The 26,914-nt window shown below is 49.4% G+C and overlaps 1 long non-coding RNA gene across 5 annotated transcripts; it reads left to right on the top strand.

The window, feature by feature from the left end:
* Positions 1 to 11,638: 11,638 nt before the first annotated feature.
* On the top strand, positions 11,639 to 22,566 carry LOC139054453 (uncharacterized). 5 transcript variants are annotated; one of them, XR_011511248.1, is made up of 4 exons: positions 11,639 to 12,226; positions 12,698 to 13,042; positions 13,181 to 13,465; positions 21,086 to 22,406. It is a non-coding gene; the product is annotated as an uncharacterized lncRNA (long non-coding RNA). The 5 variants fall into 5 exon arrangements; XR_011511247.1 differs by lacking the exon at positions 21,086 to 22,406 and adding an exon at positions 13,991 to 14,213; XR_011511245.1 differs by lacking the exon at positions 21,086 to 22,406 and adding an exon at positions 22,445 to 22,566 and having other exon boundaries at positions 11,641 to 12,226; positions 13,174 to 13,465.
* Positions 22,567 to 26,914: the final 4,348 nt, after the last annotated feature.

The raw sequence follows: 26,914 nt of genomic DNA, 5'->3' as shown, positions 1-26,914 counted from the left end.
AAAGATTCGGCTGTTACTTTTTGGATGTAATTTATTGCTGCTTCTCCTTCCAGTCTGTTTTCATCTTCGTCTAGGATATGTTGTTGTATTGTTGTTGATTTCCTGCCTAATAATTTTATGTGATTCCAAAATATTCTAGGTGCGGCCTTCTTTTTCTCACGTATTTCTGACAACCAACTCTCACTTTCACCTTTTAATTTTGCTTGCACCAGTATTTGAACCATAGACTTTTTCTCCCGGTATATTTCCCATTTACCGGTTACTTCATCCTGTGGCAACTGCGCCTTCTTTGCCTGCCTGTGCTCTCGAGATGCTTTCTGTCTTTCGGCGATCGCTTCTCGTATCTCCTTGTTCCACCAGCTTTTCGGTTTCTTTTTTCCTTTCCAATGAACGTGTTGTTTCTCTTTCCGTATTTCTGTCGTTACTACACTTAGAAGCTCACCATATTCCCACCCCTTACTTGGCGACTTGCCAATTTCTTCCTCCACTCTAGTGACTATATTTGCTATTCGTTCAGCGTTCAAATTTGGGCTGGCCATTTTGCTTTCGTTGCTCTCTTTCCCAACTACATATCCCATTTTCAAAATGATGCGTTTATGGTCACTCCCTATGCTGCTAAACCCTTCCTCATCGATGACCATTTCTCTCAACTTATCCTGAATTCCTTCTGTCATCAGACAGTAATCAATGGTCGATTGCCGGTTTCCCACTTCCCACGTGATCTGTCCTTCACACTTAGGCCCTGTATTCACGATCACGAGGTTATGTTGCTCGCAAAGGTCTAGCATTAACTTCCCGTTATTGTCGGTATAGCCGTCTAAATCCTCTATGTGGGCATTCATGTCACCTAATAGGACTATCTCAGCACCATTCCCGAAACCCCTAATATCAGCGCTTATGCATTCTACTAACTCTTTATTCTTCTCTGTGCAATTTATTCCGGTCCACAAATACGTAACTCCAAGCCAAGTTTCTTTCCCACTCATTGTACCTGATAACCAAAGATGCTCTTGACATTGTGAATTTACTCTTTTCCATTTGGCTCCCTGATGGATGAGCATTCCGACTCCCCCTCCCTTTCTTTCCGACTTAGTTCTGTTGCACCCTTCCCATACATAATTCTCAATAACTGGCGGCTCTTCTGAGTCTCTAAGGTGCGTTTCTGTAACCGCATATACCCCTATTTGTTCTCTATGTAACTGCTCCTCAATCTCTGCCCACTTTTCCTTTCTTCTGCCGCCCTGCATGTTTATGTAGCCTATTGCATGGCGAGCTCTTGTTCTTGCTTTCCTCCTTTTCCTCTTATCGACGGCGATGCTCTTCTGCTGTTCCCCTAGGGGACCTTCTTTATTACTACCTACTCTGACCTCCCGAGCGCCCGCGGGCCCCCTAAAAAAGCAACAGCGCGACCCCCAAGTCGCCAGCCCACTTCTCGTGCTAGCCTGTAATTGAAGTGGATCCCATCTCGTTTAAAACCACCACAACTTCTCACTTCCCTGTTTACTTCGACAACCTCGAAGCCTTTCTCTCGGCTCATTTTCCATATTGCCTCATTGGCAGCCATTACGGCTCTTTGTACGTGACTGTCACGCACAGGCACCTCCGGCACCGTGCACACCACGATCTGCACCTGAGGGGATAGCTCGCGCAAGTCGTCCACCCCCTTTGCCAAGCGCTGGGCTAGTCCTGGCCCTTTCCTGTTCAGGACGTCATTTAGCCCACCTGCTACTACGACAAGGTTGCGCACGTGGGCATTTTCCGTGAGCTTTTCTTTTGCTCGCTCCATGACAGAACCCAGTGTCTGCCCTGGAAATGTCCCTACCGCCACTCTTTTGTCGCCTTTCACCCTCTCCACAATTGCTTTTGAGCACCCAGCCATGTTTGAGTCGCCAGCGATGATCACCCTTTCACTCTCTCCTACCTCGCCCTGCTTCCCGGCTTCCTGTGGCTGCAGCGTCGCCTCCCGCGGGGCGTGTTGCGCTGCTTCGCTATAACTACGCCGATTCACCGGCGGCGAGCTGACTACCGCTTGCCCTGCCACCCTGCCCCCGACTTCGCATGTAGGGTCTACCCTACTTTCTGTGCTTTTGCCTCCGGCTTGGTGTCCCGACCCATCATTCTCCGCTGCGCGCGTCTCAAGCGCATCGAGACGCCTATGCAGTTCTGCTCTCCTTTCCTTCTCTTCTCCAAGCTCGGCCACGGTTCTTACTAATTGCGCGGCCTGCACCGCTTCCACCTTGACCAACTCGGCGACTTTCGCCTGCAAAGCTAACCGCCTCTCCCGCTCCTCCTTCAGGTCTGTTTTCAGCTCCTCGAACTTGGCTGTCCAATTTCCTTCCAGTTTTTGGACTGCTTCCCTGACCTTTTCGCACAGCCTGCACGTAAAGCTAGACTCTTCCGCGTCTGCTAAGCTCTGGAAACTGGTCTCGTCGAGGGAGCACCAGCGCAGGCACTCGTCGCACTGCACTTGCTCCGCATCCCCCGCGGCCTTCCCTTTGTTTGGTTTCATCGCTAGGCCTACTTCCTCAGGCTCAACGAGCACGTCCGCCAAATCACTTCGAAGAGCTAGCTGAGATAGTTACATAGGCCTATGAAACAGGTCCCGCCTAGCACCCAGGCCCAACGAGGGAAACCGCCAGACCCAGACAAAGCCGGCACGTTTACCACGCTTACCACGAATTCAAAATTTGCGCCCCCGCTCCATGCAAAACAAAAGAAGAAAAAAAGACCACCTAGCCACGAACGAAGTCGCTAAAGCCTCGACACAGGAGCGTCCGCACGCCCAATTACTATTTAAATACAAAAAACAGCTAATAAAAACAGAAGCAAGCTCAAAGCATGCACAAAAACTTATGATTTCGTCGTCGCCACGGAGCTCCGAAACGCACGTCCTTCCGCCACAAAATCCGCCGTTACTGTTATAAAAGCGCCACCTACGGCCATCGGTTGAACGAAAGTGGGCGCAAGCTCCTCCCATTGAAGCCGGATATCTGTGCAGGTCTGGAGTTCCAGTAGGTCGTGATGACCAACGTTACTAGAAAGTATCTCGTACAGAGGCTAGAAGGTTTTCCTAGTGTCGTGAACGGCCGCCATTTCAAGGGGCCTCTGTGAAACCAGTTTGGATGCACTGCGTAGGTGGCGCTGCAGCTACCAGGCGAGTTTTGGCCGCGCTGTTCTAGGCGCGCCGTTCGCCCAGCCAGTTGGCAAGTGCGCGCGGGCTGGGATTTGTGCGTGATTTCTTTGTGCCTTTAGATGCACGTGTAATAATGCCGACAAAAAAGGTCGCACGTGTTCGTGCCGCTCTGCAAAGGTGGCCACAAGTCGTCGAAAGAAAAAGTGTCGTTCCGCGCCCCGTCCAACCCTCATCGGTCGCAAGAATGGGCTCGAAACATAACGCGAGATGACAAGGCTCTCGACGAAACCTGTTTCGTGTGCTCAAGGCATTTCAACGAACGCTAAGTTCAAAGCACGAGATAAATTGCTACTTTGTCCCGGCTGTTAGATTGAGCCTCTCTCACCTGGCCAACATACACAGTATGGAAAAGCGTACTTCTCGAAACCCTGCACTGTGACGACGTCCGATATGTAATACTTGCCTACGATGCAAATACTCAAGAAAGCTTATCTTGAACCAGTTCAGCTGGCAGCATAAGAAACGACTAACGACTTTGAAACAAATAAATGCAAGGAAGCGAAAATCCCTTGACTTATTCCGCCCCCCCCCCCCCACAAAAAAAAAAAAAACTTTCAGCAAGACCGTCAAAGACCTCCGGGTACTCCCGCAGTCCATCCCAACTATTGTGCTGGAGGAGAAAATCGGAGGCCTTCCTCCAAAGCAGCGCCTTGGTGTGAAGGCATGTTTCGAGGCAGCTTCCAGAAAGTCAACCCGGGGCATGCGGTTCAATCAGCTGTGGGTGTTGGAATGTATCCTCATGCGGATGAGGAGCCCACAGCTCCTGATCCGCATTTGCAAAGGGACAACGTCTGAAACATCGACACGACAGAACGGTTTCTAAAACTAATGGAAGACTAATTTTTATAATGTCGTCTAGAATCCCATCAAAAGGCCTTCGTGCTGATTCAAGAAGTGCACAGTTTTTTAATGAGTTTATTGTTTTTCTCAATGAATGGGAATTATATGCTGCACAGCATGGTGGCGGTTTTTAAGTGCAGGAACTGCCCTTGGGCTTGTAGGGGTTGGAGGACGGGACTTCGGGATGGAAACCCACAAACTTGGGAGTATTTATTCTACATATTATGTACAGGGAGGTGAATCAGGGAATCAGGGCATATCCCAGAATGCTCAGGTCTCTCTGGAAGGCTTCTTATAAACCCTTCGAGCACTGCAAGTCACGTCATGTTTGACCAATGGGAGAGTCCACTCCGATGACGCCACTTTCAGCCAATGGTAGGCGCCCGTGTCGTGGTGTCACACCTGGCGGCTTGCTGCGGTCTTGCATCGCAGACTGGCAATGCACTTCGAACAAAGAGAAGGGGAGGGCTGCACCAGCTTCATTGTCGGATGCCCACCTGCTAATCCCGGCGGCGCACGAACTTGTTGGCATGTAAACTCGTTGCCTTAAACTTGTCTGCTCGGCCGCTTCTCTGGAATGCGCTTTCCTGCTTCTGCATTCCTCAATTAGCTGTGCTGCAATCCGATGTGGTCTGGGGAACTCGAAGTAATCGCAGGAACCAGCTCCATATCTAACAGCTCGTCCTCGCCCCGGTTGTTCTGAATGGCCGGTGAAATCAATTCGCTGGCCATGAGGAACGCTGAAAGAAGCTGCAGGGTACTGGGGTCGAGCCTCGTTTGACGAACTTCGGGATCCTTGGCCCTGGAGAACAGACGTCAAACAAACAAAACAGCACAGCGCTGCACCACGCGTAAGCGCAGGCTCTTCACCCCTGACTCGCCAGACTATTACTGAGTCAAAATCAACCCTGATCTTTTATTTCCCCAATTTCGACAAAACAGTTCCAACCACCCTTCCAAACCGCTATCCATTTCTCCTCGATTGCCCACAAGACCAGACTACTATTGTTGTTGCAAACAAAAGGGTCGTCGACGATGCAACCAACAAATGAAAACAGCCGAACATTACATAAGTGGCCTAACTACACGAACAGCATGTTTCCAATCTATCGCAGTGGCGTACTTATCACACGTATTGGTGCCACTGAACAATCTGGTCAACCTCACAAGTACGTAATCACAAGTGCACCAGCCTTGTGGTCACTAAACAGAACGCGTACTTGCATTGTAGGCAAACTTTTCATTCACGCTTACTCACGTTTCTTTCCTGAAAGTCCTACAGGACACGTGACATAAACGAACAATTAAACTTGCGGGACTTACACACTCCGCAGAACTCTTAAAATAATGCGTCTTTTAATAACTCGTTCCACGCGTACTTATCAGAGAAGTCAGAATACGGCTGCCCTCCACACACACTAGCAACCCAGTCATAAAGTCTGCTTCCCTCCGTCCACACAGGACACGCGCTAATGGAACTAAGAACGCTTCTCCGTGCAAATCATGCACTCACTGAAAATCTACGCGCTTAACCTTAGAAAATTCAACACTTAAAAAGAAAGAAGGTTAAATAACACACGCGCTTTACGATAGGCCTCTCAACAGTAACCTTGACCCTCAGGTTACTCACACACACACAAAAAAAGCCTATTTACTTATTAATGAGCATCTCGCGAGACTACATGTTTACATAAACCTCATCTTTCAAATCTCGAGCTTCTCAAACGAAAACACAAACAAAGCTCATACCTTTACATATTGAAAGAAATCTCAGTCTCAAATCGCGAAAACTTTCCGATGCTCAAAATAAAAAACAAGACACCTCATTTCTACGGAAGCGCTCCTGGCCTCCCTTTCCAAACGCTTATGTCTGACTCATACTCTGAGCCGTCCTCGCGGTGGTCGCGGCTTGAAAGCTACTCTGGCTGCCGAGAGACAACAAAAGGGCTGACTAACTATCAGCTCCCCCAAGACGTTACGGTCTACTGCCAATTTGCGTCCCCGCGCCCCGCTTTCAACACAAACTCGATTGACCGCGTCGCTACTCCCCACCTGGTCTCGTCCTACCACCTTGCGTTTCTTCGAACTGCACGCTGAGCTATGAGAAGAACTACGGAACGACGAGGAGCTTAACTGCCTCGTGCCCTTTGTCCGCGTCCGTGCAGAACATTCTTCGCGGTCCCCCTTTGACCGGTGGCTCGAACGTTCTGGATGCGTCAACATCGTCCTAGACGACCGCACCTTCTTCCTCGCGCCCTGCCCTTTTGGGTTTCTCGCCATCTTTGGCGGCGCTACATTAATTACCGACTTTCGGTCTCTACCGCGCTTCTTTTTACGGCGCTTTCTCTTTGCACTCGCCTTCATGTCGCCTTCTCGTGCCTCGTGCTGGCCGGTACACATTTCGTCGGCCCGGATCGGTCTCTTACCCGCACAGTCTGAGTGATTTACATTTAAATCTACTCTCTCTCTGCCTCGACTGGCGGACAGCCCAACCGACTCTGGCACAATGCAGCAGGCTTTACTCGAGTAAGACAACTCGCACTCTTGCGAACTGCCCTCTGCTACATTGCCCAGCGCACGCTGCGCATCGACACACAGCCCGTCGGTATCGATCGCTGTCTCACGCGCACAGTCCGAATGATTAACAGAATCATCCCTATCTAGGCTATCTAGACTGGCGGAGAGCCGCACCGATCCCTGAACAATGCAGTTGTTTTCTCGTGAGCTACGGAGCTCGCCACCCCGAGAATTACCCTCAACTGCACCGCTCAGCTCGCACTTCACTTCTGCACGCACATCTGGCTCTACATGGGTGCTCGCTTCTGTCGGGTCAGAAGTGCCCTTCTCTTCGCTAGCAACCTCGCTAACATTACCAGCGACGCACACGCTCGGTAACTGTGCCAATTTGTTCGCAGCTGGCCTAGCTGTCTCCACAGTCATCTGTTGGCACAGCACCTCGTCGCTCTCACTACGGCCTTTAACGGCCTCTGTTGCCACTAAGGCATCGTTAGCAGCTAGCCTTTTCCCTTCACTTAAGAATCTGCAGCCAATCTGACAGGCACTACTCTTTTCGTCGGCTTCTGGCGAAAGTCCGCTAGATGCTTCCTCATTCTTTCGCTCTGTACTACCTACAGAATTCTCAGACAGCCGTTGTCTCTGTGCCAATACCTGATCACAATACTGTATCTCTTTGATCAGTGCTGCCTTCTCTCTCTCATACTTTTGCTCACGCTCAAGCTTACGTTGCTGATACTCCCGTTCGCGTTCATTCTCACGTACGTGACGCTGACACCTCAGAGTAAGTTCTTGAAGCTCCTGCTTCCGTTCATTCTCGCGTTCTTCACGCTGACGCTCACTCCTAAGCTCACGACGCTCTCGCAAACGTACACGACGCGCACGCTCCCGTGGCTCCTGTATCACTTCCCAAGCAAGCTCAATGCTTTTATCATCATTGCCACTATCTTCAATCGCCTTTATGATAGCTGGCGTCTTCATCCGTTCGTCCGCCTCTACTCCCAAATCGTCGCACACCAACAACAAGTCTAACCTCGTCAACCTTCTAAGATCCATGGCAGCTGCCCCGACAGGTGGTTAAAACTGTTTTCCTTAATTAATTTGTGCAAACACACAATGCAACAAATTCCCGATTCCCAGAACTATCAAAATTGAACACACAACCTTTGAGTCTGGCGAATCATAAGGAAAAAAACCACGCGCTCACTTACGGTTGCAGCACCCTGCCATCCGGTTCGTTTGTCCGCTGTTCCCGGTTCCTTCCGGACTCCCTGGGTCGAAGGCTCGCTCCTTCTTCGATACTCCCAGTCTCTTCGGACCTCTTTCGACGAAGGCTCTCTCTTCTTCGCTCTTCCCGGTTCCTTACGATCTCTCTCGACGAAGGTTGATTCGTAGCGCTGCCACCAGCTGATGCATTCGGAGGCGATCCTACCGCTGCCAACCAGATGTAGGGGTTGGGGTACGGGACTTCGCGGATGAAAAACCACAAAACTTGGGAGTATTTATTCTACATATTATGTACAGGGAGGTGAATCAGGGAATCAGGGCATATCCCAGAATGCTCAGGTCTCTCTGGAAGGCTTCTTATAAACCCTTCGAGCACTGCAAGTCACGTCATGTTTGACCAATGGGAGAGTCCACTCCGATGACGCCACTTTCAGCCAATGGTAGGCGCCCGTGTCGTGGTGTCACACCTGGCGGCTTGCTGCGGTCTTGCATCGCAGACTGGCAATGCACTTCGAACAAAGAGAAGGGGAGGGCTGCACCTGCTTCATTGTCGGATGCCCACCTGCTAATCCCGGCGGCGCACGAACTTGTTGGCATGTAAACTCGTTGCCTTAAACTTGTCTGCTCGGCCGCTTCTCTGGAATGCGCTTTCCTGCTTCTGCATTCCTCAATTAGCTGTGCTGCAATCCGATGTGGTCTGGGGAACTCGAAGTAATCGCAGGAACCAGCTCCATATCTAACAGGCTGCGTGTAACGCTGCGCAAAGCACACTGCCGCTTGTAAAATACCTAACCACGTCCCTGCAATACAAGTACTTGTTGACCGCAAACCTAAGCCAAGACAGGATGGAGAATGTATTTGGTATTGCGTGCCAGTGCTTCGGTTGCAATGATCATCCAATAGTGGTGCAGTTTTTGATAATTATCAACAACCTGGCTTTCTACAGCCTCGCAAAGCCTCCAAAAGGAGCAAAAGTACTTGCAGAAGTAGTGACTGCCCTCTTGCAGCCATCTCATGTCCCCAAAGAAAAAAATGCGCGAATAACTGAACTTGTCGATAATTTACTGGATGGCGGAAACTTGGCTTCTGCTGCATGCAGAGCTGCTCGAGGAGCACAGCAGCCTGAGCGATCCTCAGGGCTGTGTAGACAAAAAAAAAAAAAAAAGTGACAGCAGACTAATCTTTTTATGTAGCTGGGTATGTTGTAAGAAAAATCCTTAAAAGATTTCCTTGCCCTCAATGTGCAACTTGTTTCAGCACTTTGTCTTTGCAAGCCGAGTCAAACAACAATACCTCGCTTACTCGAAATTTTGACCATGGAGGCTTAGTTTATCCATCAAGGCCAATTGAACAGCTCATAGCAAAGCTTGAGGACGCATTTACGGTGTTTTTCAGTCGCAATAAGCTACACGCAGATAGCATGGTCAGCTTTCTGCATTTTCTTCAGGGACGTGAGCTTCAAGGTGAGAGCTGCGAGGAGCATGGACGTCGAATTACGACAGAAGTGATGAAGTTTTACGCCTTGACTAGGATGCATTTTCTTGTAAAGTCAGTAAACAAAGCGCGCGGCGATAAAAGAAAAAGCTGCTGAAAATGAGGCGCTGTTGGTAGCCTCGCACAGGGCCCTTCCCACAAGGAAAGGCATTAGTATATTGTTGCCATGGAACCTTGTGTAATACAGACATTCCGCCCTGCAATTTGTCCCGCTTCATTTTCTCGTTTCGGTATCATGTACAAGATGTGTTCTTACGCTTCTTTACGGCGCAGTAGGTCGGGCCCGAAGTGACGCTTGCATTTGCTCCTGCCGCGGCACGCTCTCGGCGTTACAGCTAGTCCGTGTCGAATCTAAATGACAAGAGAACCTATGCCAGAGTTTGCACTGTCTTTAGCACCTTGTCAAAGCAGTGACAGCAGCACACACACGATCAACCGACTGAACCAGAGAGCACTACCCCCATGAGAGCTTCTTGTGCCTGCCCGCGCGCCAGTAGGGTGCCTCGATGTCCTCCTCGCCCGCCGCCGGAGCGGCGGGCGAGGAGGACATCGAGGCACCCTACGCGCCAGCGGGCGGTAGCGCCATCTGCCTTGCGCATAGCAAGTTATTTCAGCTGCGCCGGTTCGGTCGTGACACTAGGAAAACCTTCTAGCCTCTATATATCTAGTAACGTTGGTGATGACGGTATATGTGTCTGCGAGGCTCGTGTTGGCTGGTGTTGTAAGAGGCTTCGTCTAAAACGTGGATATGGCTACGCAATTAACGCGTTCTCAAAGTAAAATCTTCATAAAATGTTCCATTCACGCATAATACATCTTTACTCACCCACGAGCAATGACCAAGCGAAGAAAAGCAAGAACAGACGACCAACTGTTCCAAAGCGAGCGCGAACCTTGTCGTCTGTCCTCCAACTTTAGCGGCTCGCTGATACTTATTACGTAACGTGTAGTCGTACACACAAGGTCCGTTCGATTTATCTGCACTACCTGAACTAGTTCATATAGTGCCACACTCGGCCATTCGTTTTGGCAGTGCAACGTGGCGCCCTCTGAACTACGGCGTTCGTTTTAAACAAGTGCAGGCGTCGTGCAGGGCTAGTTCAGGCAGACCCTGCACCGTGTTGAGAGGTGGTGCCGGTCGTGCACAAGCGCTACAGCCATGACAGCAGACGACGGCAGCATTTGCGTTGCAATAGGCGGCGTGGCAACGAAGCTGACGCCGATCGTCAATGAAGATGGGAACCGTGTTTGGCGATAGGCGTGTTTGGGAACCGTGTTTGGGAACCGTGCGATAGGCGGAAAAGTCTTTTAAATTCAAAATCAAAGTAGCGACTCACGACTTCTTCACAGTACTTAGGAATTCTATTGCGTTGCAACCTAGTTAGCTTCAGCGCTAGAATTGTGACAACATCGTCGAAATCCTCGTCTTCACTGTCCGAGTCCATCAGCTCAATAACTGTTTGAACGATGGCTGCACATGATGCGCCGCAATCCATAGCGGTTTCCACCATATATCAACCAGCCTGTACACCCTTTAATACACTTTCGCCTAACCGCGGGCAGGCTGGATCAATCCATGAACAAAAGTCGACGTGCAGCTGGCGAAGCGCCAAGACCAGCAGAAGGCCTGCACTACCTGCACTTCAGCATTCGTTTCAGTTTGGCGCTACTGTCGCGCTATGCCTGCACTGCTGAACTGGCGCTGCATGAGTGTGACACTTTTTCTGAACTGCCAGGAACTAGTTCACGCAGTGCAAGGTAAATCGAACGGAGTGACAATAACAAGTTCTCATAGTTCACTTTTTTTAAGTTTCCTTCCTCCGTGTCATAGTTAAACAAAACATGTTTTCGCGTAATAATAAAGCTAAAACAGCTTTTCACGTGCTTTTCTAGTAGAAAATGAATCATTGTGACAGACGGACAGGTACTTGCCAAGCGCGTCTTCAAGGTCATAGAGTTTCTCACTATACCACCTAGAGGGTAATCTGGCGCCACCGTCTATGGGAGTTTCTTAAGGGGGCACCGTGCCGTCATGGGAATGACGGGATATGTGTCTGCGAGGCTCGTGTTGGCTGGTGTTGTAAGAGGCTTCGTCTAAAACGTGGATATGGCTACGCAAATAACGCGTTCTCAAAGTAAAATCTTCATAAAATGTTTCCATTCACGCATATTACATGTTTACTCACCCACGCTGCATGACCAAGCGAAGAAAAGCAAGAACAGACGACCAACTGTTTCAAAGCGAGAGCGAACTTTGTCGTCTGTCCTCCAACTTTAGCGGCCCGCTGTTACTTTTTACGTAACATGTAGTCGTACACACAATAACAAGTGCTCATAGTTAAACAAAACATGTTTTCGCGTAATAATAAAGCTAAAACAGCTTTTCACGTGCTGTTCTAGTAGAAAATGAATCATTGTGACAGACGGAACGGTACTTGCGAAAGTGTCTGCGTTCACCCGGTGAACGCAGCGCAAGCGTTAGGTTCACCCAAACGTCACGTCCGGGACGCCACATCTGGTCTTTGTTTTTTCACGTCCGTGATGTCACATCCGGCCTTTTTGGCGGCATAATATGGCATATGGCAGGCTCGGAGTGCACGAAGCGGTGGATCGCTTATTTTTCGGGCTTTTGCTTCTCGTAAGTATACTTCGTCTTTGCGTTTGATGTGCATCTACTACGCGTAGCTAATCTTTCGACTGCATGATGCCATATATAGGTGTTCTGTGATGATACTTTATAGCCAGGTTCCTCACGAGCTTTTGTGATGCATTGCAGGGACCGCCACACCGGCCAGCCAGTGCTACAGTGTCCTAATGCAGAGAACGTATATTACACGGAACTGCGCTCCTTCAGAGTTATTTAGAGTCTTTGTCAGAAGCACGTAACAGTAACATTACTTGGTTACGGTACTGCTACATGGCAGAATATTTGAATGGCAGATGTCCCGAGTGCGGCATGTAAGTACGTACGTACGCGCGCTTGTTTAGCCTAAATAAGAGTTTCTATTGTTCCCCAATGGAAATGCACATTCCTGATGCATGGTTCAGATCTGCCGGCTAAGGGCGGTAGTGAATAAAGTCACCAAATTGCGGCCTCGTTGCGGTCTCGCATTGCGGCCTCAATGCACGGTCGGGAAAAATTGCTTTAGAACCAAAATTTCGCTGCGCTGTCAGTAGCCATTCACTGATAAGCTTTCTCCGCAGCGTAATGCTCAGTGCAGGTGTGATGGGGGTTGTGTGTGCGGTCGGTATGTGACCGATATTCCTGAACGCAGTGTCATTCAGCGATGTGCACAGCTGTGGCTGATTGTAGAATGTGGGCTGTGACAGGAGAGATGGGGACCATGCTCCTGCCTCGGCCAAGGTTGCAGTGATTTCAGAGCTGCAAGGAGCGCCCAGGCAGAACCTAATCTCGGCCCTATGCTGCAGCTCCAGCTTCTTGAGACGGGCACGTGGTAGTGCCACGAGTGGGAGGACGTACCGCAGGCGTGAGGTGGCTATTGCATGGTACAGCCGCAGAGCCCACCTAGTGGTGCAGCTCTGTCCTCGGGCAACAAGCTGGGAGACTGCCTTGTGGACCCGGAGGACCTGGACATGCAGGGTCTTGACAGCAGGCAGCCAGGTCAGCCGGTGATGAACGTGTAGCCCCGGGTACGTCACTGCCGGGCTTCAAGGTCGCCTTCCAGTTGCAGCTGTGCAGTGGGCGGTTGCTCTTGGGTGGAGCAGCATGGCCCCCGTCTTCCTTGCCGAGATGGCAAGGCCAATGCAGCTCAGGTAAGCAGCGGCGGTGTCGAGGGCCCTTTGCAGAGCCGAGCGCGCACTGCTGTGGCTGTGTGGTGGATTTCGCACACATAGGGCGATGTGGTCCGCGTTGATGGAGGTATTCACGTGGTTGTGGGGGTCAGTCTGCAGGACAGCAGGCAGTCGGGCCAGGTTGAACAGGAAAGGGCTCACCACTGATCCTTGTGGGACACCCTCTACCAAATAGGTCCAGGGCCTGCTGAATGACTGGATAGGGCAGGCCGTTAAGCACCAGGAGCCGATAAGCACCAGGAGCACGGCGTCACCGCAGGCCTTGGCCTCTTCCAGCGTGGAGACCACGTCCACGATGGAGTCCGCACTGCATCAGCTCCGCCGGAAGCCTATCTGCTCATCGGCCAGAAAGCAATGGCCTCCATCAGCTTGCAAGCAGCAGAGGTGAGTGAGACTGGCCGATAGGAGCTCACGTTTTTCAGCCGGCCTTCAGGATGGGGGCCATGTAGGCTGTGCGCCATGACTCCGGCACCTGCCCTGACTGCCAGATGTTTAAGCAGTCAAGCAGGTGCAGCTGCTCGCTGGCGGCCAGGTTGCGAAGCATTTGGGTTCCTGGTGCACTGCGATGCTTGGAGCTCGTGCAGCGTCAGCGGGTCCTGGTAGATAGCCATAACCTGGCTCGATGGCCACCCTGGGTGGTGAGAGAGAAGGGAAGACGGAAAGGCAGGGAGGTTAACCAGGCTGAGTCCAGTTTGCTACCCTACACGTGGGGAGGGGAATGGGGAGTGAAAGAGGAAGAGAGAGAACTTAAGTGTAGGATGTCTATAGTCGGGCACTCAAGTCTGTTGCCCTCAGGCAGCGAAAAAGCGCTCGGACTGCTTTCTGGGCCAATGAACTGTGAGGCCAGGCTCCCAAGACTGGATGACAGGCCAATTACAGAAGCGAAGACCCTGTGTGGTGGTTGTGCAGGCAGCTAGGCAGGCTGACGGAAGGCTGCCCTACCTTCAGGATGGCTGCAGTGCGTGGTACAGCCAGCGCAAACTGGTTGGCGAGGAGCTCCGCAAGGGCCTCTTCGCTGATGCTCAGCGTGATGGCCACGGCGAGGACAGGTTGTAGGCTTCCTCTCCTGCTGGTGAGGGATTTGAGCAGTCTCCAAGCCAGGGGTCCCCTGGACCTTCCCTCGATGGCAGAGCAGAGGCTCCTCCTGCGCCGGGCTTGGCGTCTGCAGCGGGCATCTGCACGTCTGTACTCGGTCCAATGCTCTGCCTTGCCCGTCCGGATTGCTCCACGCTACATACGGCGCCTGGAGGCACGTATGTTGAGCAGGTGGAGGTCCGGAGCGGGGGTATCTGGTTGGGTAGAGCACTGAACGGTGGCAGCCTGAGCACAATCCACGATGGCGCTCAGGAAGTCACGGCCATCGTCCAACTTGCTGCAGTGCTTCCGGAACAGGGACCAGTCTGTGACGTAAGTTCTTGACCTAGGCCTTCTCCCATACCTGGGGCTGATCACAATAGGGAAGTGGTCAGACCCCCATTTGTCCGAAGTTGTGGCCCAGGAGTAGGAGCACTGCTCAGTGTTGAGGGAGAGGTCAATGGCCGTGCGAGCTCTGCGGTAGACGTAGGTGGGCTCCCTGGTGTTCCAAGGTCAGCAGGCCAGCTCAGCTGATGGCATCTGTGAGGCCTTTGCCTCAGCGGGTGCAGCTGCGGCTTCCCCAATCCGTGTGGTGTGCGTTGAAGTCACTGCACAGGACTGCATGCCCACCAAGGCGAACAGCCAGCTGGATGAGGCTGGAGGGATCCCACGGCTTTCCTGGACGGATGCAGATGCTCGCCACAGCCGTGTCCTGGCTGCCAAGGCGTACCACAACGGCGCATGACTCCAAGGGGCCACCGGCGATGTCAGCAACAGGTAGAACAGCACGCGCCAGGGTGCTGCGGACATAGATTGCCGTGCGTGGCTTTCCTGGCTTATGGACTCCATCTAGGCAGGGTGCCGCAGTGCAACTGCGTGTGGCACAGGTGGTGGCACCCGAGTAGTCGGGAAGCCGTAGGTTCTCGGCCACGGCATATGTCTCCAGCAGTGCGAGTACCGTATAGTGCGGAATATAGGTTGAGGTTTTTTCCCAAAAATATTACTAAAAGTTCACCCCTTGACTTACATACCGGCCCTTGGCACAGCATGAATAGTCGTCTGGCAGCATGTAGGAGCGCAGACCTTTCGGCATCCACATTGTTATCGCCCCCTTGGTGACCGACGCGACCCAACTCGCGGGCGCTGCGCGGTTCTTTATTCTGACGAAGTTCTTTATTCTATGGCGCAGTGCACCCGGAGCTCAAAGACAGGGTGGCGGATTTTGTCCGCGAGCATCGTGCCAGATCTTTGCCAGTCACAGCAGAACTCATCTGCATCAAAGCTATTGAGATCGCCCAAGAATCCGGACTGCCCAAGGAACAATTCAAGGGCTCCATTTATTGGGTTCGTCGCTTCATGCAACGCAAGGGATTCGCACTTCGACAGCGCAAATCAATCTGGCAGAAGCAGCCAGAGGCATACGAGGACAAGTTGGTCGAATTCCAGCGCTATGTTATCCGTCTCCGGCAGCAGCATGGCTACATGTTGGTACAGATCGGCAACGCTGATGAAATGTCGGTGTGGTTCGACATGCCGTCGCTCACCACAGTGTGCGAACGCGGCACAAAAGAAGTCGAGCTTCTTTCTACGGGGAACGAGCATTCACGGTGATGCTCGCGTGTACTGCAGATGGCAGAAAGCTGCCCCCATACATAATATTCAAGAGGAAGACGCTGCCGAAAGAGGCTTTCCCACGGGATGTCGTTCGCGTGAATGAAAAGGGCTATATGGACGAGGCCCTCATGCTCAATTGGATTAAGACCGTCTGGAATCGGCAACCAGGGGCACTCTTGCGGTGTCCGAGCATGCTCGTCTTGGATGCCTTTCGCGGGCACTTGACCGCAGGATTGAAGCTGGCACTCCGCGACGGGAGGACGGAACTCGCCGTCATTCCGGGAGGCATGACGTCAACACTTCAGCCACTGGACGTCGTGCTCAACAAGCTTGTTAAAGACCGTGTCCGTGAACAATATAATCAGTGGATGGCCGGCGACAACCTGATGACCCCAACCGGCTAGCTGCGCAGGCCGCCTCTCGTCACTGTGGCCACATGGGTGTCGCAGGTTGTGCTCGCTGCCCGACGATATGGTGGTGTGGGCATTCAAGAAGTGTTGCATAAGCAAGAAGTGTTGCAAAATTTTTTGCATAAGCCAGGAACGCACACAGGAGTCCAAAGAACTTTGTCACCAGGAGAAAAAGTTACAGCACAGTGGGTCGAGTCGTAACGAAACTTGCGAGCGTCCTGGGAGACGTCGGTGTTAAAGGGAAGCTGAAGTGGTTTTCAATTTCCATGAATTGCTGGGATTGGGAAGAACAGACCTAATAATTTACGGTTCCGAAATTTTTTTCTTCGTTTTGTTAATATAAGGGGCGGAAATCGCTTTCTAAATCACCCCCGCGGACACGCCCCCATCGCTTCCCGGAGCGCCGGGTGAGGAGGTTACCAGAGGAGAGAACCGGCGAGAGTGACGTCACTGGCAGGGACCGAGCTGCCGGACCGGCGTGCTGGCATGCGCTCGCATGCCTCTTTCCGTCCTGCGCTTTACTGAACGACGCTACGAGAGATTAGCCGCCGCCGCCGCTCACGTTTGTTTTCCGATTTTCGTAAACTGTTCTTTCCTTCTGTGCTGCGTGAGTGCCTACAGCCAAGGGCGCCCAACATGCCCTCGTTCTGTGCAGCATTCGGCTGCGCGAACACACGCGGGCGAGACGATGTGGTGTTTCACAGGTTCCCGAAGCACAAGAAGCTTGCAGCGCAGTGCGGTGAGGAGAGACGAAATCAACTGTGCTGTGCTCGGACTATTTCCGCGATAGCCGGATAGCCTTACGACAAATGCGGAAACGTGTTGTTGCTAGCGTTGCTATACTCCGTTTCATACATCAGGTGCCACGCTGTGGAGGCTTGAGATACTTCTTGCAGTGGCTGCGTTCGCACTTAGAAAAAGTTCGGTGTTTCTTGACCCGATTTTTTAGAAAACTTTTCATATCTAAGCTCAGTTCTGAATGAAAAAAAAAAGAATTTACCCATAGAAACAATCCGTGTACTTATACGGCTGCTAACACGTTCTTTCAAATCAATTTTCTTTTCGGCATTCTTTAATTGCAGCCCGTTGCGGCAGCTTCACGTGCATGCTCGCGCGAGCAAATGCCGCTGGCACGGTGCGAACCATAGACGGAAACGCGCGCAGTAATAAATTTTGGTAATCGGACTTCGTGCATAGCTTCCACAGCGTTGCACCTGAGGTATAAATTTCAGTATACGCTTGCCTAGTGACATTCGACGTACGGTTGCAGTTATCATGTTTACCACACGGCGGTGCTAAAACTGCCTAATATCTTTATGTCAACACTAGCATGGAGCGCGCATACCGATTCTTGATCGAGCCACAATCGCAAAGTCGTCGAACCATATTCTGAATATTGCACATATAATCCCCCTGACCATCTCGATCTGGATGTGTATGATAAGCAACTTCCATGACTGTACCTCGCAGCACTGCATGTGCGCGCTTTGTAACGCGGCACTTATGTTCGCGATCGTGTATCAACGCTCAGAAAACCACGGGACTTCAGACAAGCAGCGGCAAGGTGCTTGACATCGCGGAATTGTACCCGTGTTTACAATCTAATGAGAAGTTAGTGCTTCGGCATTCTTCCAGCAGCAAGTTCCCAGTGACACTTTAGCGCATTTTTTCTCCCGTCATTGGAACGTGCAGCTACATGAAAAAAAAAAATAATAAACCATACGTAACAGCTAAGATTTCCAGCGCGCGAGAAGGTGTACACATCGCTCTCGCTTTTGGCACACTCAACATCGTCGTTGCCGCCATCCTTTTCCGTATCGGCTGTCGGTCCGAACATGTACGGCGAAAATACAAGCTGTCCGAGACAGCGAGAACGTTCCATAATGCTTACAACTCAGCTATGCAGCCGGAACAGAACAGCGTGCTACGCTCTCAGACGGCGGCATGCGGCGGCGCCGACCGGCGACTGCCGCCACTGACGTCACAGCGGCTCCGACCAATCACGGGCAACAGCGGCGTCCGCGCGATACCCTGAGGCGCTGGTGCGCGTTTTCATGAAAAAACAGCCGCTTGCGCTTGTTTCCCCCCTTTTTGAACGAGATATTCGTGTTCAGGGGACTCAAAACTGTAGAATGCCGCAGAGAACTCATTTTTTTCGAAAAGTGTTTCAGCTTCCCTTTAAGCGGGGCGAGGCGTCTGCACTCTGCGAGGCGAGACACAAACTGTTCCAAGAAAGGAACTGATGGGGGTACAGGAGTCGAAAGGAATGATACATCAAGAATGAAACTTGGTGAACAGCCATAGATGAAGAAAAAATGTTAAAATCCAGTGGTACGTTGCGTAGCCATGTTATAGGCGAATGTCATGAACGACAGGATTGCATCCCCGTTCGTGTGGCCAGGATAGATGTACAGTCGCATGCAATATGACTTGCAACACTCTTGTTCGTTGTTGAAGGGGCTCCACGGCTGCGCAGCAGCTCTGACATTCGAAATAGCAGTTCAATAGACACCACTAATTGAAGCTGTGTTTCGGTCTGGAACTTACCATGTGTCTGCACAGCCGTACAGCCTTGGAACCCCTTCGACCACGGGCACCGGTGTTGCAATTCATATTGCACGTGACTGTACATCGCAATCATCAAGCTGTTGGTCTGCGGATGGTAACTGGAAGTCGCCTTGCGAATTGTGTTAGAGGCGCACAGAACTTCGGTAAGGATAGAAGAGAGGAAGACTGCTGCGGTCACTGAGGAGAACGCGCGGAGCGCTGCGGTGTAAGATAATGTTGTGTAGAAAGAAATCGGCGACTTCAGCAGCAGTCCAGGATGGTAGAGATGCTGTCTCCGCATAGCGTGTTGGATGGTCTATGGCCGTTGCAATCCAACGATTTCCATGTGAGGTCATGGGAAGAGGACCGTACAAGTCTATTCCAACTACTTCAAAAGGCGGAGCGGGACAAGGCAGAGGTTGTAAAGAGCCAGAAGGAGCTGTTGGGTTTGCTTTGACAATGAACGCAGGGTGCAACATACTTCGCAACGGCTGAAGATGGGCCAGGCCAGGAGCAGCAACTTCATATTCTGTTGTAAGTCTTGTGGTAGCCTAGAGGACCAGTCGTCGCATGATCGTGAAAGGCTTCAAGCACCTCACATTGCAGAGAACATGGTATGACCGGGACCCATTTGTTGCCATCGATGTGATAAATGTTGTGATTTAAAACCCCATTGTGCAGCTTGAATTGATTAAGTTGTCGACGAAGTCAGGTGTTTGGAGGTGACGAAGAATCTTCCATGCGTTGGAGAATAGTTCAGCAGTATGGGTCGATGCGTTAGTGGGACACAAGGACAGATGGGCTGTTGTGTCTTAGCCATTAGAGGGCTACAATGGGTAAAGCCGATGAAGAGGACTCGGGACGTACACAATCGCGGAGAGGTTATGGTGAATCTTCATGATTCGGCAGAGGGTAGCAAGAGAGAGCATTGGTGTCTTGATGCTTCTTTGCAGCCCTGTAGGTGACATCGAAATCGTACTCCTGTAGGTGAAGCACACAGCAACCCAGGTGACCTGATAAATTCTTTAGCGATGAAAGCCAGCACAGTGTGTTATGGTCGGTAACGACTGTGAAATGGCGGCCATGAAGACATGGGTGAAATTTTTGCACGGCCCAACAGCAAAGCACTCCTGCTTGGTTATGGTGTAGTAATTTTCTGCACTGGTTAGTGCACGACTAGCCTAAGCTATTACTCGTTCGCGGAATGTGTTGTCGCATTGTAGTAGAATGGCACCGAGACTGACTGCTAGCGTCGGTGTGAAAGACGGTGGGCGCGGTTGGATCAAAGTGGCGCAGTACTGGGTCTGACGTCAGGGCATGTTGCAAAAGCAGGAAAGCATGTTCACATTCGTCGGACGAAACAAAGGGTGCATTACTAGGGAGGAGTTGATGGAGCGGGGACGTAAGTGTAGCGAAGTTGCATATGAAGTGCCGGAAGAAGCAAGTCCAAGAAAACTGTGCATGTCTTTTTGACGCAGTGGACACAAAATTCGAGGATGGCAGTAAGCTTCTCGGAGACCGGACGAATACCTTCTTTGCAGACTATGTGCCCCAGAACTTTGATGGCCTTGCTGGCCAAACTGCATTTGTGTGTGTGTGTGTGTGTGTGTGTGTGTGTGTGTGTGTGTGTGTGTGTGTGTGTGTGTGTGTGTGTGTGTGTGTGTGTGTGTGTGTGTGTGTGTGTGTGTGTGGGCGCGCGCGCACACGCGCGTGTGTTGAGCTGCAAACCAGCATTTGCAAGACAGGCAAGGACTTCATCAAGATGTTGCAAATGTTGTGAGAACATGGTTGAAAACACACTGTCGTCGAGATAGCACAGACAGGTTTTCCATTTCAAGCCACACAAGACTTATCGATCATGCGTTCGAATGTGGCAGGCACATTGCAGAGTCCAAAAGGCATCGCACTGAACTCGTAGAGCCCATCAGGGGTAGCAAATGTCGTTTTTGCTTTGTCGGATTTGGACATCGGTATTTGCCAGTAGCCTGGTCTAAAGTCAAGGCTAGAAAAATACTCAGCACCGTGGAGTGAATCTAGTGCATCATCCATCCGTCACACGGGGTGAACATCTTTGCGCACGATTTTGTTCAGCGCACGGTAACAGACGCAAGAACACACTGAGCTGTCTTCGTGACAATTGCAACGACATGAGTGTCAACAGCTCAAGTGACAGTTGATCCACGAGGCAGCAGTTGGGGTTCGATTTGGTTTATTGCAGTAAGCAATGCAGACCCCTCAGAGAAGCGAATAAGGCCAGGGGTAATCAGAATTGCTCGAGATAGGGCATGGTCATAGGGTAGAATGAATACGCCGCCATCCACAATGTTACAGGAGTTGACACCTATAATCTTTTCTCTAGGTGGCCAAAGAACGTAATCGGAAGAGGTGACGAGACGAATGCATTCTTCGTGGTTAGGAAGAGAATTGCCAGTGGCATCATCCAGTTGTGTGAGGCGCTGACGACAAGAGATAGAAGCAAACGCCAAAGATAAGAAGTCCCACCCCAAGATGAGTTCATGGGTCACTCACGAAATACGGCAAAAACAATGTGGTGAAGAATTTAGTCTATGGACACACGAACAGGACATGGTGCGATTGGACGAATAATAACCTTGGCCGCTGCACAAAGAGAAAGGCTGGAGTAAGGCAATTCTTGTGTTTTATAGAGTCCCAAACAGTCACATGGCAATGATCGCCAAGCGTCTTGTAACATGGAGCCACCTCAGAATTGCGCCAAACAAAGATGATGGATGCAGCCAGTCTTGCCAGATAACTACATTTTGACTATTCTGTATTGTTTGCATTTTTTGTGTAAAAGGAATTGTTGCAGAGAGTTTTATCTTCAGTGGCCTTCAGTTGACGTCATCTGCTACAACTAGCACATAAGTTAACTCCATAGCACCACTAGGATGGAGACATTGTGTCGTGGGGTGCTTCCTTAAAAGTGGACAAGAAGATTCTAAAGGAAAAGTGTGAGATGGTCACAGTAATAACCAAGGCATTTGGCATGGGAATGACCCAGCTATGAAAGTATTATCAGATGTGGACAAGCATATAATACTAACTGGCGCCTTGCACGAGTCCCAAGTGTCAAATGTAATGAGTATTGTGCATTGAAAGGGCCAAAAATGTTTTGTACATGCAAGGGAACACTATGGGCATTTGATAACAGTTGCTTAGATGTACTACATTAACAGGAACCAAACGAACTCCCTTAGACATAAGCATGCAGCAAATTCAAGGACTAGATGAAGCTTCAAAGAAGTAACTGCATTTCATGTAGGATAGGTGTGAATGACCTTTGTGCACGAGATCAGTGACAAAAACACTAAATGAATGCAGTACAGTGTCTGTATCATATCTTGTGCAGACCAAACTAGCCTGGAGTTTCAGCGTTCCTTGTCAGTTCATTTAAATAGGCACTACATTGTTCAAAGTGCAATATTGTTCTACAAAACATAATATGCAAGATGTAGCATGCTAACCCTCGTGGCTCAACAACTACTGAACCGAAACCTCAATGAGCAGTGAAGCTTCCTTGTAATTTTCATCGTAACCATACTTTCGCTCTTGAAAGTGAACCTCTTTAGTGAATTTGCTTGTGTATTAATTTTTCTTTAGGCAAGTATTTATTATACATGTTAATGTCTCAATCCTGCTTTTTCTTTCCGGGGCTAAAACAAAATGCCTCTTATTTTACTTTGATCTTTTGACCTAGGAAGCCATCATCTGGTGCTGTGTACAGCAAGCACATGCTTCGGGCAAGGAGGGAGCCAGCACCATATCTACATCAGCAAGAACCTCGGTGCTCAAAATAAACATTTTCTGTGCAAATACCTGTCTTTTTATACTTCCAGCATGAATTAATAAGTTTCTTTTGCCTTCACATGCAGGAAGGTTTATAGGAATAAATAGTGACTGTTGAATGCCCAGGAAAAGCCTTGAAGCCATTCTACTTGTACAGTGATAAAGTACATGTGTACTTGAACTTGATAGTACAGAAACGAAAGGCAAAGTAACAGGCAAAATGCTCGGGGCAGCAGTCGTATAAATGGTAGATGAACACAGCTAATTGTGCTGTCCAGTTTCATTCAGTTTGACCAAATGTTGCAAGAATTGCCTTCAATATGAATCATTCAGTTTAGCCAGCTAAAGTCGAACTCGTACAAACTTTGGAATGTCTGCTGGGAATTTTAGCATAAATGGTATGTGTGCATCCTTAAGCAGCACCACAAGCCCAGTAAGGTTTTTGCGTTACTGTCCCCCCTCCCTTGGGGTTATTGCAGTGTCTACTTCAAGTGCTTGAGGGTATAATGGAAAATGACTCCATTCTCCAATGAGAAGGCTATATAAATATGCAGGACAAGAGCTTGTAGGCCTGGTTATAAGCATGAATTAGATATGTATAGACCAAAGGCAATATGAATACAATATGTTAAATTGCATCCATATGTGGGAACTGCCCACATCAAAGGAAAGAAAGTGCAATACTTGCAACCTACCAACATAAACATCAGTTTAGGGAAGGATTCTGTAAGGATCCACTAAGTGGACTGTTTCAGCACACTGATTAGGTAGAGCTATAAGCTGGTAGAGCAAGTGGCAATCATCACCATGGGCTCTCGTGCTCTATTCATTCAGCGTGTACTGGAATGGACAGTCCACTTAGTCAACACTTACAGACTAGCCCCCTAGGGCTGTGGAAGCACGCAGTATATTAAGCTTAAGTCTGGAGTGCTACCTTCTGCTTATGTGGCAAGTCCTCCTGTTTACCTGTTCCTTTCAACTGAGAGCTGAGCATTGCCTAGGTTAAGTCAGAAAAAGCAACCAGCGTCCATAGAATTCAAACTATTACTATTTGCCCTATATAAGGGGACAGTGAAGCCTAAAATGACACTTGACTTGGGCCATATTTTTCGCGATATGCCCGAGAATATTGGGATTTCCCATCAATTTTACCCTTCCTACATCACATAGTGAACAACCTGAAAACTTAACACTGTTGCGCAGAGCGATGAAGGGTCAGGATTTGAGCGAGAAAACAACACATGACACCTGAGCGCAAACTATGAACTGGTTTATTTTTCTGCAAGTGAAGCGTACATAAAGCCTACACGCATGCACAGGAGTCCTCTTCCCGGTCTACCTACACCCTCTATTGTCAGTGATTATGCTACTCTCTTTATTGCTGAGTGAAATAGACGGCGGGCTGACACATGAGCCCTGTGGGTCCACCTTGAGGTTGTATGCTTCCACGACTTGCCTTTTCCTTTGGTTCCTACTTTTCAGCAGAATCATTGCCTTGTGATAATCACCAGTTGATAGTTTGTGCTCAGGTGTCTCTTGTTTTCTCGCTCAAGTCCTGTCCCTTCGTCACTCCGCACAACAGTGTTAAGTATGTTGAACCAACTAGCACACTGCACAATTTTCCTGATCTTGAAAACAATTGTAAACTAAAGTCCGTGAGAAACAAAGTGTTCTGTCATGACATACAGATTTATGCATGATCACTTTGCTATATAAAAATACAATTTTAGCCAATGTTAATGAAGAGCTTCACTTCTGGAGTTCACTTAAATAATGTCTGTGATGCATTGTGACAGTACGAGGTCCTGGAGATCCTACTGTGGAGATATGTCAACATTGAGCCTATTCCTGTTTAATGTATGGATAGATGCCTTCACGAAGAGTTGGAGAAACTGCACAATACAATGTTTTATATCACATGTAATAATTATGCTGTGATAAAGTGTACACGCTGAGCTTAATGTTTTAGAAAAGCTCAAGAAAAGGCTCCAGAATAGGTATGATGGATAGGCAACCTTTTATTTGGCTCTCTTCATAGTGAAATCTAGACGCATCACCTCAGCCACACTTAGTAAAATCTGTGGGCTCGTACTGCCCATGCCTTTACTGCACAAGTTGCCTTGGTGCTCCCAGTCTTGACAGGTAACACTTAAGCACACTCTCATGCACGTGTTTGTTCCAAAGCTACAGCTGCTAACTGAAGTAACTCCCACATGCGATTCTGTAACTCTAGACCTAACTGCAAAAACGCATGCAGTACCACGAGTTTGGCATGGAGTCCACATGACATGTGCACAACTTCAAATTTCGTATAGGCAACAGATAACTGGTAACCTGTTCGAGTAACAAAATGGATGCCAAGGAAAATTCACCCAAAGCCTTAGGCAGGAAAATGAGGTGTTGTGATGAGATAAATAGCAATCACATTTGATCGACTGACTAAAAGCTGGCAGGGGTATTGCATTTGACATGATTGAAATGAGCTGCAGCATGGCATGGTAACTGTGGCAGCCTTTACAATGCCGCGCTCTCTGAATTACACTTATGTGCATCCATATGCTGCAGCGACCAACTGTTTTTATTCAAGAAAGCCAGGTTTGTGGTTCAGCACACATCATACGCTGGCAAACTCACTGATGAGTCAACTCCCTGAGATCATCCCATGAGTCTGAGTGAGCCCAGCTGAGCAGTATTTTGGCGAGTATATTCTTATGAGTTCAAGTGAGCAGCTAATTATAATTTTGGCGAGTCTAAATAGTGAGTTCCGATTATTTTGCCAACATATATATGGTCCGTGTACTTTCGAAATTCAGCTACGACACTTGCGCATAGGTTGGAAATTAAGCTTCTCGCCAAGTGACTACTGCATAAATGATCATAGAGCTAGCGAAGAACGATACGCCTTAATGATGCAGCGTGCCGCGCGGGATCCATGTGTGCAGCGTGCCAGTGGATGGGTGCGTGTTTGGGAAATTAGAGGGTTTCGACCCATCCACAGATAATTTACATAATACCTTTCTCCATAGTGTATTATTGCGATAGCAATTTTTGGACACCCTAAGCGAATTTTCGCCATCGCCTTGATGTTTGGTTTAAAGTCCAAGTGTGACAAAAATTATAGTGCTCCGTTGCATCCCACATGCTGGGGTTAATTGCGAATGAAAGGGTGCGAGGCTGAGCCGAGAAGGATGGCAGCTTTATGCGCGCTGTCCACGTCCCGTGATCAAGTGCGCGCTAGGGTCAGAGAGCGCGCGACGTCTCTTGCCTGGCGCCGTGCCCGCGCATATGGCTGTCCGCGCGCAGCAGAGTGCATATACACGGCCCGCGCGTGCCACATTTTTTAAAAGTAATTTGCGGCCGGTGTAAAGGCGGCAAGCCGACGTGGCTGCTGGTTTCACGAGTGTCAATTGGAAGTAGCGATATCTAAGTTTCGGGCGAAACTTAGAGAACAGTGAATTCCTTAGAGGGGCCAAAATTTTGGGGCGCATGAGCGGCACGTATAGTAGAATGCAGTGTTCCATTGTAAAAAAAAAAATTGATGTAACAAAATAGAGTGCTGAGTGTTACGTCTTTGTTACATCAAGGTTCAACAAAAATTAAGCGCTGGAAATCAGCGCTGGACGCACATGCAACTCCTTACTCCACACTGAAAACATTTGAGAAAACATTTTTTTAAATACTTTGTACATTTGTATAAATCCCTACCTGCGGATATTCCTCTGGTTTAGCCTAATTATGTGCTGCCTACTTAACTTACTGACGCAGCATACGTATCATTGCGAAATTTATAATTTTTTGCTTTTAGAAAAAGCATCGAGTTATTGAATTTTGCGAACAGAAAAAAAATTGCAACTTCCAATATAGCGCGCTTCCTAGGCTATTAAATAGCTACAATGTTCAAGGAACGTACTGTTTCCATGAGTGGTTTACTCATGCAGTAAGATGTACTGCTCCTACACCTTGTAATAAAAAGCATATGCATCGACACATAGCAGCTGATATTCTTGCTTATTTTCTCATCACAGAGGTAGATGGGGCACATGAACCAATATGCTCACACAAATCAACGTGACCAACTACTGCGGAGAGATGGCAACGAATTCTTTGTTTACCTTGTACACCACAAGTGCGAGGTTTGCGCATTAATTTGACTTCATGAAACCCTATTTATACTACAGGCTTTACGGCAATGCTTGCATGCAGTGCGGTGAAGCGCTCGACGAAACTGCACATATTATATGATTTGTTTGATATTAACTCGAGATGCAAACGTTTGTGCAGGCAGGCAAGCAATGTTTCCATTCACGCAGCGCACCAAAATAGCGAGGTATATGCATTGATCTGGTTTCATGACATCGTACTTTTGCCACTAGCTTTACGG

Source organism: Dermacentor albipictus, chromosome 1, assembly GCF_038994185.2.
Source record: "Dermacentor albipictus isolate Rhodes 1998 colony chromosome 1, USDA_Dalb.pri_finalv2, whole genome shotgun sequence".
In the NCBI taxonomy this organism is placed as follows: domain Eukaryota; kingdom Metazoa; phylum Arthropoda; class Arachnida; order Ixodida; family Ixodidae; genus Dermacentor; species Dermacentor albipictus.
This window is presented reverse-complemented; position numbering and strand designations above follow the sequence as displayed.